Consider the following 9,392-nt stretch of genomic DNA (forward strand, 5'->3'; position numbering starts at 1 on the left):
GCATAACGCTATTAGAAACTAGTTTTATTATGACTAATTAATATAATGTAAACAAATGGCAGAAAAGTAGCTATGACACTGCTTGTTAACCCTTTGATGACCGGGTTAATATGTCTACATCGGAACAACGTTCCAATGTAAACAAATTGAAATCCTGCGATTGTGAGATTTCAAGGAAGGGATCGGGTCAATGGAGGCATCCCTATGACGCTAGGCAAGCTATCCAGACCGTGATCTTATACGTGAAGCGCCGTTGGCTTTAGTACAGTCAAACGGCTAGGACGTACCATGCCGTCCTAACAACGCTAAAGCCCAGCGCAGTTAAGACGGCATGGAACGTCCGAACGTCGTTAAAAGGTTAATAGTTTATTCTTGGTCTTGTAATAAAAAGATAGTTCTGTGATTCTGTGGAGGGACGGGGCAAAGAGCTGCAGGGAGCTGTAACTCTCTGACACTAGAGACTGACAGATGCAGACTGTAAGATTGGTTAGCAGAGTTGCTTCTGGGTAATATCACAGGTAAGAAACCTGTTAGAAAGTGTTTTGTCACTTGATAAGATGGAGTTGCTCCTCTGAGATGGCTGTGATCTACTTCCCTGCCAGTGTATGTCATCTTTAGCAATTAACAAGCCTTGAAGGACATAAAACCCATTTTTTCTTTCAGATTTCAGACAGAGCATGTGATTTTAAATATCTTATCAATTTACTTCTGTGACGGATACCCCTGGCTACCCCGACTGGGTAGCTCCACCAAACGGGTCCTGCTTCCTTCCTACCGACTGCAGCTATGTAGCTGGCAAGTGACCACAGCCTGTAGCCACCCCTGATGCCCGACAGCACCAGTACTCAGGGTCCCACCCTGTGGCAGACTCCAGCTACCCAGGCTGGATAGCTCTGCCTGAGGATCCTTTCTCTGCCTGGAACAGGCTGCTATGTAGCCAAGGAAAGTGATTTTAGCTGGAACCAACCCAAATAACTAGACACACTAGCATTCAGATTAGACAGGAACTGATTTTATTGAAAACACACACTCCTTTTATACAGTCAGCTCATCTTGATAAGACCCTGGACAATCCCACTATAACCATTCCTGCCCCTCCAGACAGCCCGGCACCTCCATAGGAGCCACAGTCTCACATAATCCCAATACTTAGGGGTGGCAGTTTCGGGTGCTCCCGGTGGAGCGGCAGCACTTCCATTTTAAAGCTCTCGGTCCCCAGATGCCACAGTCCAAAAATCAGCATGATTCGTTACTGGGGATCGGAGTTACAGTCCGTTGAAGTTATGGGGTTAGGGGTGTACAAAACCCCCAGTTCCCAAAGGAGCTCCCTTCTGAAAATTGCCACAGCTCTTGTCCTCCCTAGTGGCTAACAATCCCCAAAAGAGCGGAGCTCTGGGGTAAAGGGCTGCTGGAGCGACCAGGGGTAAAGTTAGCGGGTGTTCTGCTGTCCTGTGGCCGACCGTGAGTTCCAGGAGCCTGGCCAGCCTAAGAGGGGTTAGGCGGGTATCCGTTGTGAGGCGGCCGACTGGGAGTTCCAGGAGCCCGGCCAGCCTAGGAGGGTTTTCCTGGTCATAAACTAACTCTTCTCTGAACACAAAAACAAGCCAACACAGAGCAGTCTCCAGAGATGGTGGTTGCTCTGAGGAGCCCAAAAACCACTGAGAAACAACAGGGGTGAGGTTGTAGGGGGGTGGGGGTAGCCTTAGCTGTCTGATATCCGTGACAACTTCTATTATCAAATTTGTTTTGTTCTCTTGATATCCTTTGTTGAAAAGGACACCTAGGTAGACTCAGGAGCTGATGATTGGTGGCTGCACACAGGGATAGGCAAGGTGTCCGTACACGGACACTGGTGTCCGTGACTGGCCCTTGCAGTGTCCTCCGCCCGTTCTGCGGTGGGGAGGGACTAGGGATAAGTAGAATCCTCCTTGACACATGTGGCGCCATGTTTTGTAGGGTTGGGGCAGTGCCGCTTGAGGACGCCACTCAATAGAAGGAAAGTGACTCCGAGTGAGATGAGAGAGGGACGATTCAAGAAGTAAGCTGCCATTGCACTGTTTCTTTATATGCAAAGGTAAAGCATAAAAAAGCAGTGCACCGACCTGAGATCTAGTGCTGATTAAAAGGAAGCCATATTGGTAATTTTAGCTTGTGTCCTGCTTTTGCACATCTCTAGTTTACCTCTGTTGTTATAAATGTATTACAATTTTAATTTCTTCAGTTGAAGACAATAGCTATTCTGATATCCGAGACTGTCATGATATATAAATACTCAATACTATTTTGTAATTTTGGCTATGTACATTTTAATTTAACATGCATAATATTTATAAATTCAGAATAGCTAAGAAAATCATAGTCTGATTTGAATAAAAAAAATAATAATGGAAAACGACTATACTTTTTTTTTCAAATGTTGTTTCAAGTTTTTATCACATACAAGTTAGTTCTGTCTGTTTTTTATGTATTTATTTATTTCTCTCTGAAAGATTAGATTTTTAACTATTAATAATAATGAAATTTAAGAAACTTGTGGGGTTTCACAAACTAACAGGTCACAAAGAGGCCAGCATTCTATGACACTTTTTCATTTTTGTTACTGCATTCTCTATGCCCTAAAGCCAACAAAATGGTGATATTTCCTTTTAAGACCTTTCGTGCACCACACACAATATAATGTATGATTCATTTAGATTGATGGAAATTCTGTTTCCATTAAAGGGACACTAAACCCAATTTTTTTTTCTTTCATGATTCAGATAGAGCATGCAATTTTAAGCAACGTTCTCATTTATTCTTATTATCAATTTCCCTTTGTTCTCTTGGTATCTTTATTTAAATAAGAAGGAATGTAAGCTTAGTAGCCGGCCCATTTTTGATTAAGCACTTGGGTAGAGCTTGCTGATTGGTAGCTAAATGTAGACCTTGGTGTCCTTCACTAAGGTCTGTACTTTGGAAAATGTCGGCCACAGCTTTGGTCTATGCCTATCCCTGGCTGCACATATATGCCTCATGCTATTGGTTCATCCACTAGCTCACAATAGTGCATAGCTGCTTCTTCAACAATGAATACAGAGGGAATGAAAAAGATAAGATAATATAAGTAAATTGGAATGTTGTTTAAAATTGTATTCTCTATCTGAATCATTAACGTTTAATTTTGGGTTTCATGTCCCTTTAACTATCAATCAAAGCTAAGTTGTTCTCTTGGTATTCTTTGTTGAAAGCTAATTCTAGGTAGTCTCATATGGTAATTTCTAAGCCCTTGAATGCCGCCTCTTATCTCAGTGCACGTTGACAGTCCCCCCCCAGCTAGACAGTGCTAGTTCATGTGTGTTATATAGATAACATTGTGCTCACTCCCGTGAAGTTATTTATGAGTCAGCACTGATGGGCCAAAATGCAAGTCTGTCAAAAGTACTGAGATAATGGGACAGTCCTCAGAGGTTTAAATACAAGGTAATCACTGAGGTAAAACGTATATTAATATAATCGTTGGTTATGCAAAACTGGGGAATGGGTAATAAAGGGATTATCTATCTTTTTTTTTTACATTTTTCTTTATTTGGCCCCAAGCAAAGTGATTACAATATCAACAAAACATCAATTGTCGTTCATAACAAGAACAAGAAAATAAAACTTTTTAAACAGTATTAACATGAACATAAATCTTGACCCCTGAATCAATTAGCTGGGTTTTTCCAGTTTTATCTCTTAACAGCCATAAGTCTAAGTATGTATATATCTACACAAACAAAAAGCTCTAACAATAACACCACACACAAAAAAAGGGGGTAATTTAAAAAATTGGGAAAATGAAATTGAATTAAGATTAAATAGTATTATATTATATTATGTTGTACTAATCGCCATCCTTCTCTTTCTCGTCTTATCCCTTGAAACGGGAAGCTTGGTATCCCTAGCCATGCTGTTTATAGTTTCTTATAATTACTCTATTAGTCTAATTATCCTGCCAACGTTGTGGGGAAGTTGCCAGCATATATGTTCAGAATGACATATTCTGTCTTATTAAAAGGCTGAATTAATTGTATTTGGGCGTCTCTCGGGAGGGATTGGATAACTTTAAGCCATTTAGAAAAAAAAGACTTCAAAGTCTTATTTTCTAGGTTCTGAATATTATATTGTTCTAATATAATTTGTCTAATTAATTATTTTTTCCAATTTTTTAGTAAGAGATTCCGAACCAACAAGATAATTGTGCTAATCAAGTCAGGCTTAAAACTCTCTTTCCCGATAGGAGGCCAGGAAGAATACATGTCGCTGTGAGATAACAAAGTCTGTATTAAGTACATTATTTAACCAATAATTGATTTTCATCCACAGCTGGAAAATTTTGGGGCATGTCCAGAAATAATGAACAATATCTGCACATTCATAATTACACTTGGGGCAATAAGGCGGTTGTCTATACCATTTAGTTAATTTAGCTGGCGTGATGTATGCTCGATTAATTAATTTTATGTGTGATTCTTGCCATGAAGTTGGCACCCAAGGTTTGTATATCAACTTAAAGCTATTTTGAATATTTTGCAGCTCAATTTCGGGGAAAAACTTTTCCCACTTTGCGTGTATATTTGTCCATTTTAAAAATATGAAATGGAGTATACCCCTTCTTGATATAACTTCATCCCATTACATAGTGGATCTAAGGACCAATCAGGATCATATTTGTTTTTTAACTCGACTATAAAATGTCTCAGTTGCAAAAACGCCAAAAAATCCTTTTGTGGCAATTGAAAACGATTTCGTATATTATGAAAAGAACAGATAATGTTATCTTCCGAAATCAGTTGTTTCACCTGAATTAAGCCTTTATTCTTCCATTCTATAAAAGTGGGGTGATGTATGCCAGGAATAAACTCTGGATTACCTACAATTAGGAGAAACTCCGTACAGTATGGATTAAACTTGATCTCCTTACAATATTTTGCCACGCACAGATTATATTTTTCAGTGTTATCATACATGCAACATTTATAGGTATTTTTGCTATAGGGCAATGTAAGATAGCTTTTAAATCAAATGGTGCAGCTAAGTCAGTTTCACATGCTAATAACGTCACATATTCCTTTTCTGTAATCCAATCAATTGCAAATTTCAGAATAGTCACTAAATTGTAATACTTAATATTTGGAAATGCGAGCCCCACAACCTCCTTACGACAAGTTAACTTGTCCAGCACAATACGCAGCCTTTTATCCTTCCAAATAAAATGAGAGCACATTCAATTAAAATCCTTTATATCTCTCCTCTGTAGAAAGATAGGTAGACTCTGAAGAAGATATAGTAATTTGGGAAATAGTGTTGTTTTGATTAAATTACTTCGAGCTATTAACGAGATTGGTAAATTTCTCCAATCAGATAATTTCTTTTTACACTGCGTGAAGAGACTGGGGAAGTTAGACTTGTACCATTCATTAGGATTCCTTGACAATACTATCCCTAGATATTTAAATTGATCTTGCCTTGAATGGGTGTTTAACAAGGCAGCTAGGAAACTTGCCTAACCTAAGCAGTTCTGATTTTCCTAAATTAATTTTGTACCCAGTAAATGATCCGAATACTTGTATATTCTGAAGTAGTCTATCTAGATCTAATTCTACATTGCCTAGAAACACAACTAGATCATCTGCATAAAGTGAAATAGTAATATACTGATTGCCTATGCGTATACCCTCCAGTTGTTGTCGCAAAATAATTGCTAGTGGTTCTAGTGCCATTATGAAAAGAAGTGGGGAGAGTGGACATCCTTGCCTAGTCCCTCTATGAAGCGTAAATGTTTCCGAGACTTCTCTATTTACAATTATGGTTGAAGGAGGATTATTATAAATTAAGTGAATAAAGTGATTAATATTACCTGATATTCCAAAATTATCTATTGTATAAAAAAGGTGATTCCAGCTAATATAGTCAAAAGTTTTTTCTGCGTCTAACGTTAGTATTGCTGCCTTTGTAAACATTTGTTTGTCTGCCTTATACCTATTCCAATAATAATCCATTACAATCATCGCTTTTCATATATTTTTGACGGGATTTCGCCCAGGCATAAAGCCTGTTTGATCTAGATGAATTATCTCGGATAAATGCGGGGTTAGTCTTTTGGCAACTATAGAAGTAAGTAATTTATAATCAAAATTGAGAAGCGATATAGGCCTATATGATGTCGGCTCTTCTGCATTCTTATCCTTTTTTAATATTAAGGTAATGTTTGACGATGTGAAGTATCTAGAGCTCGTGGAACCAGTTATATAATAGGAATTGTACAATTTATGTAATATGGGCACAATCTGGTCCTGTAATATTCGGTAAAATTCCACGGGTAATGAGTCTGGGCCCGAGGCCTTGTTTAACTTTACCTGCTTAATCCCTTCTAGAATCTCCTCTTGCGTAATGGGGAGATTTATTTGTGCTATTGTTTCCTGTGATATCTTAGGTATCCTTAAGTTGTTCCAGAATCTAAATTTCTGAGTTTCATCTGGAACATCCGCCTTGTATAAACTCTGGAAGAACTCAAAGAAAACCTTTTGTATCTCTGCATTAGTTGTTACTCTTTTCTGATTATTTTTAATTGCTGGGATATGATTAGTATTTCTACATTTTGTGATTCTAGCTAAAAATTTGGCTGCTCTACCCTTAAATCCACCATATAGGGATTTCATACGTATATCTTCCTGCACACATTTTTGTTTTAATATTAGATCTCTTTGAGTTTTAAGACTAATATATCTGTCCCATGCTTCTCTCGTAGGGTTAGCAATATATGTATTGTAGCTATTTTTCACGCTGTTACATATTTGGATTTCCATTTGTTTTGCTTTTTTTTAATAAAGCATAAGTAAGATTTGATCTCTCCCCGCAACACAGCCTTCCCAGCCTCCCACAGGGTTTCTAATTATCTTCTCTACATATACACTATTATGTTGTATATATTCACTCCATTTGGCATTCAACCAATTCCAGAATTTATTGTTCTGAATTAGATATTTAGGAAAAAAGAAACCCTTAGTGGAATTTGTTTGGATATCCTTAAGTTTAAATTCTAACGATATGATTGCATGATCAGACAATATAATCCCTTCAATTCCAGCTCTTATTTTCCATCCAAGAAGTCGTTCATTCAACGTCATTGTCTATGCAGAATTGTTTCGCTTCTTCTGGGGTGTTAAGAGTTTTATATTCTCCATTTATGCATATTAATAATTTTGCTGGGTAGAGCATCCTAACATTAAAGCTTCTATTCAATAGTCTTGTACAGAATGGGGACATTTCTTTTCTTTTTAGAGACGTTTCCGCAGAAAAATCTTGAAATAACAGGATTTTATTTGGGCCGCTCATAAGTGATTTTACTTTCCTATAATGAGTAAGATATACTAGCTTATCTTGATATTTCAAGAACTTCATAATTATTGGCCTAGGTCTAGATTTCCCATTCAGGTTTTTGTGTTGGATACCAATTCTATGTATTCTTTCTATTTGAATTGGGGCATCTATATTTTGTATCCCCAGAAGCTGAGGGAGTTTGACTGCCGCAAACTCAAACAAATCCCGATATTCAGGCGTTTCAGGTAATCCTATGATACGAAGATTATTCCGTCGTGAGTGATCTTCAAGATCTTCTAGCCTCTACAGAGCAGCGGATAACTTCTTATCATAGGATAAACTGTCTTCTAATATATATAACTGTTCTAATATATTTGTTTTATCCTCTAATTCGGATACTCTGGTCTCTACTTCGGTAATCCTAGAGGCAAATTGTCTCACTTCGGTAGTTAAATTATTAATATCAGTTTTGATTTCTTGCTTAAGATTTTCTAGTTGCGGGGTGATTAGCTGCGATATTTGTGAAATAACTTCCATTAATTCCCAGTTAAGAGGTAAATGCTCACTCTGTTCATTAAAAGAGTCAGAAGGTAAAACCTTTGAGGTTTTTTTATTTTTATTCTTGGGGGCCATGGTTAGTGAATTTCTTATGGGATGTGATACAAATCTATCCATTGGATATCTAGCCCTGGGCGAGTAGCTAGTATCGACCCTAGTGGTAGGGGGAGCAATAGTGAAGTGCAACCAAAATATAGTAAGTTTATAGCAGCCTTTATGCGAGTGTACTCAAGTGTATTGGGCTCAAAAATAGAGCGATAAATTACAATGTAAAGAAAAAAAAAATAGAAAAAAAAGGGGGGTGAAAATATGTGTGCTTTATACCCATGTACCCAGAACAAGAATTAATTCTTAATATAATTAACCGGCAATTAGCCTCAATATAGATTCACTGACAAACTTTTTAATCTATTTAGTCAGAGGTGTCTTATTAGTTTTTCGAGCTACCACTGGTATCCATAACTGGAGAGATCGAGCCATCCTATACAGATATTCATAGTTCAGCAAGCAAATGTCAGTTGAAATGACAGTAAATTACAGTACCTATAATAATACACATCTACATATTACTGTATATTTTGATCTAAGTTACACACTACTTGCTCCTATCCTGTCACAGGGTTTTTGGAGCAGATTCTCTAAATCTCCTTATACAGTTAAATGTCATCTAATGCGTCTTATCCTGCTGATCACAATTACTGTTCCTTCAGCAGGCTTTAATTGAGCAGTTTAGTCATACCGAGGAGGTGAACATAAATGGATACAACAGTATTAGTATGAGGTTAGGCAGAGGCAAGTTGCGTTAAAATCCATTTGAAGACTTTATAGAGTCCCAATTCCCTCACTTTGTGCTCTTACCCTGACTGGGGTTATGGGAGACAGAGCAATAACCAGTCCTTCAGCAGCCTTTAACTGAGCATATGCAAATTAGTCATGCAAAAGAGGTAAATATAAATGACCATAGCGACATTAGTATGAAGTTAGGCAGAAGCAGGCTGCAGTAAAGTCCATTTAGAGAATTTATAAGGTTCAGATTCCTCACTTTGTACTCCTACCCTGCCTGGGGTTATGGGAGACAGAGCAATAACCAGTCCTTCAGCCGTCTTTAGCTAAGCATAAGCAGTTTAGTTGTGCAAAAGAGGTAAATATAAATAAGCATAGCAATATTAATATGAGGTTAAGCAGAAGCAGGCTGCAGTAAAGTCCATTTTAGAGAGTTTGTACAGTTCAGGTTCCTCACTTTGTGCTCCTACCCTAGCTGGGGTTATGGGAGACAGAGCAATAACCAGTCCTTCAGCAGTCTTTAACTGAGCATAAGCAGTTTAGTCATGTGGAAGAAGTGAATATGAGTGGGCAGAGCCGTATTAGTATGCGGTTGGGCAGAGGGAGGCTGCAGTCAAATCCGCTTGGATAAGTTCTAGAGTCCAAGTTCCTCACTTTATACTCCTACCCTAGCTGGGGTTATGGGAGACAGGGCAATGAGCAGTTAGTAT

This window comes from Bombina bombina, chromosome 7 (genome assembly GCF_027579735.1).
Source record: "Bombina bombina isolate aBomBom1 chromosome 7, aBomBom1.pri, whole genome shotgun sequence".
Lineage (NCBI taxonomy): Eukaryota > Metazoa > Chordata > Amphibia > Anura > Bombinatoridae > Bombina > Bombina bombina.